The sequence below is a fragment of the Lytechinus variegatus genome, chromosome 6 (assembly GCF_018143015.1).
Source record: "Lytechinus variegatus isolate NC3 chromosome 6, Lvar_3.0, whole genome shotgun sequence".
NCBI lineage: Eukaryota > Metazoa > Echinodermata > Echinoidea > Temnopleuroida > Toxopneustidae > Lytechinus > Lytechinus variegatus.
In genome coordinates this window covers 34,356,834-34,360,382 of record NC_054745.1, presented here as the reverse complement: position 1 = coordinate 34,360,382, position 3,549 = coordinate 34,356,834, and the positions used below count along the sequence as shown (strand labels likewise).

The following is a 3,549-nucleotide window of genomic DNA, read 5'->3' as shown; positions in this document are numbered from 1 at the left end:
ACAACATTTGCTCCTGCGACAATTGCCCCAGGCTTAATTTTGTCTAAAGCCCTTTTCACAATTGGCTGCGCAACTACTTACGACCCTTCACAGTTGCAATTCTGTGCAACATATATTGTGACCAAGTGATCGCAAACAATCGCACGAGCAATTGTGAACTGAAAGCCCCTTAAGATAGAGGTTCAGGGTTGCAATATGGTTTTAAGTTAGGTTTAGACCTTGCTGGTTGAAGCCGTTCATAAGATTATGGTGTGGAATTTGCCAGAGCAAATGTCATGGAACCCGTCACCGCAGCTCTCAATAAAAGGTAAATATTCAGCGAGAAAAGAGATACAAAATAGTGCAAGAACCAAATATTCAAAATACTTCTTTGGAGTTAAGTGGCTTTTATTAAGTAACATTAAGGTAAACTTGATCAGATCTAAAATTACATAGTAACACATATTGAACTTCAGTGTATATAAAACATATTATATCCCACATTTATACTGGTTCAAAATTTCAAATAGGATTACATTACCACAATTATGATAATACTCTTATGATAATAAATATGACACAATTCCAACTGGGAACAATATCCTCTGCTCTTGGGGTTTATGTAAAGCTAAGGACGATCTCAAAATTAAATTAGTGCCAATATAAATTAACATTTATCCAACAATTGCACTTTCAGGAATATACAACCTGTTATACGTTACTATATTTGGTTTCCATGGCAATTACATGATCCCTAACTTAGCTGGAGGGATTTTCAACCCTTCCTCATCTTTTATTTTGTCACACATAAACTGGCCATACAGAGCTTGCAATTCAGGTGGTCTCAAAGAGCTGAAAAGATAGAAATAAAATAAAGTAATTTCAACTATTTGAAGCTCTGCACCTCTTTTGCTACTGAAACAAATCAAACCATTTCAACCTTCAGTTTAGAAGCAAATACATTTTTCAAATATATTAAAGTTAAATTAATTGCAACTAATTCAATAATAAAGGAAAGTTCACTCTGAAAAAAAGTTGGTCGTAAAAATAGCAGAAAAGTAATACCAAAAAAATATTGGTGAATGTATGAGGAAAAGTTTCAAAACGTTATTAGAATTTTAAGTTTTAGATTTGTGGCGTCATAAACGAGCAGCTGCCCCATATGTTTTGTCATATAAAATTCATGAATTCAATTTTTTTCAGTAGTTCCTGATGACTTATTTTTCTTTTCTTTTCAGGTTTGTGTGTGAAGTGTTTTGTCTTTTGAATATATACAAAAGGCATAGTAAAACCAGTTTCAATTTTCTTACAAAATTACAATTTCTTGACTCTTTACCATTTATTATGCAGAAATGCTGCTCGCACATGACATTACAAATCCAATAATTGAAATTCTAATAACTTTTCAATTCTTTGATGGATTTTCCTCAAACCTTTGGCAATATTTTTTATTTTTTCTGCTGTTTTTTACAATTAACTTTTTGTCAGGGTGAACTTCCCCTTCAAGCTCACTTGAACGATACTTGGTATCATCTAGATGTGTATGACATAAATGTTCCTCATGAATTAAGCATAACCCCTACATACCCAAAATTAATTCAGAATGTTACAACTTTTACTTCACCTAAACATGTAGTAGTTACTCACATTTTTAAGAAGCAATTTTAAATTTTTATGAATACAATGTATATAAAAAAATAAGTTAAATTTTTGTTCAATTCAAACAATGTATAAAAGAAATAAGTAAATGTTCAATTCAATTGTTCTTTCTTTCATTCAAAGAATTTGAAAATACCAAAAAATAAAAATTGAAATTTGATGTGCCTGCATGAAGTTCACAAATTTGATATTATCTAAGAAGCTGTACTTACCTCATCAATCAAGGGACTGCTGCTCTGATGCCCAAGTCATTGGAACTCCGTATCATTTCTGCTCGTGAAAGAAATGGAAAGCCAAGGCCATCGTTTGTCAAGTATGAAACCTCTTCTCCTCATCCCGGGTGTAGGTGGTTGGGACCAGCCCCAGTGCTTGTATCCTCCAGATGACCCGTTGTTTCCAGTGGAATTTGCATTAAAAAAAGCTGTGACAGATACTGACAGGTAAGAAAATAAGAGACATGTTTTTCGATAACGAAAAGCAAGTTTTAAAATTTAGATTTTGATAAAAACATGTAAAGTTTTTCAATTTCAGTATAATACATTTTTTTCAATAAACTATTCCATATTGTAAACTTCATAACTTACAAACTGAGACATTTTCAAATCTATTTCCTTAATTGGTTTAGATGTTGGTTGGAAGCACCCCCCCCCCCCCCCCCCGCCTGAAGGCCTCCAAAAAGGGGCGTCAAGGATGGTTACTTTAAAATTTGGGAAGGGCATTCCGACCACGCAGTCAATCAATTTCCTAAAATCAGCTTAATAGTGACATTAAAAAAACTTTTTAATAAGTAGAAGTGTAGAAATGCAAAAATAGCACACTCTCGCCATTGGAAAATGGGAAATATGTCAAGAGACGGAAAAATTAACTAAAATAAGTAAGTTGACCTCGCATAGCTAGTTGAGCTGACTGCCTCACTCAGTCACAATCACAGCACAGCCGGTCGCCCAGCTGGCCGGCCGGCTACCGAGACATTTTCAAATCTATTTCCTTTTAGTTAGTGACATAAAAAATAAAATTTAATATGTGGAAGAAGCGTAAAAATACAAAAATAGCACACTCTCGCCACTGGAAAATGAGCAATATGTCTAGAGACGAAAAATTAACTAAAATAAGTAAGTTGACCTCGCATAGCTAGTTGAGCTGACTGCCTCACTCAATCACAGCACAGCCGGTTGCCCAGCTGGCCGGCCGGCGAGGCGAAGCACCGCATCGGTGTCCTTTCCAGGTGAACTATCTCAAAAAGTTTGCATTAAGTATCAGTTTTGTGAAATGCAATAACTTTAAATAAGTACAGGAAATGTGAAAACGGAATATGAAAATACAAAATAGCACACACTCACTATTAAAATATGTAAAGTGACGGAAAAATCAACTCAAATTTGCAAGTTGTAAGTTGAATGAACACGGCTCGCCGGCGGTATCGGATTATTCTCGTTGCAAGGGAACTCGCTTTATTTTCTTTCAAAATAGCTCAAAATGCACTGAAATGTCAATTTTTCTGTCGAGAATGTATTGAAGAAACATGGATTATGCGGGAAAATACTTTTGAAGTAAAGTTTGAAATTTTATTTCATGAAATTTTGAAGAATTCTTCAAGTGGTCGAGTTGTCCGATTCAGAGCCAACCCTGGACAACTCGACCGGGACGAGTTGTCCAGGGCAGCGGGTCGGGCTGTCCAGGGTCGGGTTGTCTGGTGGTCGGGCTGTCCGGACCCCGATTGAAGAACTTACTGTGGTAACACTGTGTTTGTTACCCAACTATGTGGGCAATTATGTGATTAACAATGTGATCTGAAGTCTAACACTGTGACCACATAGTTTACACATAGTCAACTATGTGAACACACTGTGGTAACACTGTGTTTGTTACCCAACTATGTGAGCAAAATTTGTGATTAACTATGTGATCTGA

The 3,549-nt window shown here is 35.6% G+C and overlaps 1 long non-coding RNA gene across 1 annotated transcript; it reads right to left on the bottom strand.

Annotated features, from left to right (window-relative positions):
- Positions 1–363: 363 nt before the first annotated feature.
- Positions 364–3,317, bottom strand: LOC121417397. The gene is made up of 3 exons (XR_005970346.1): positions 2,979–3,317; positions 1,851–2,071; positions 364–831 (listed from the first exon to the last, which is right to left on the bottom strand). It is a non-coding gene; the product is annotated as an uncharacterized LOC121417397 (long non-coding RNA).
- Between the last annotated feature and the right edge of the window lie 232 nt (positions 3,318–3,549).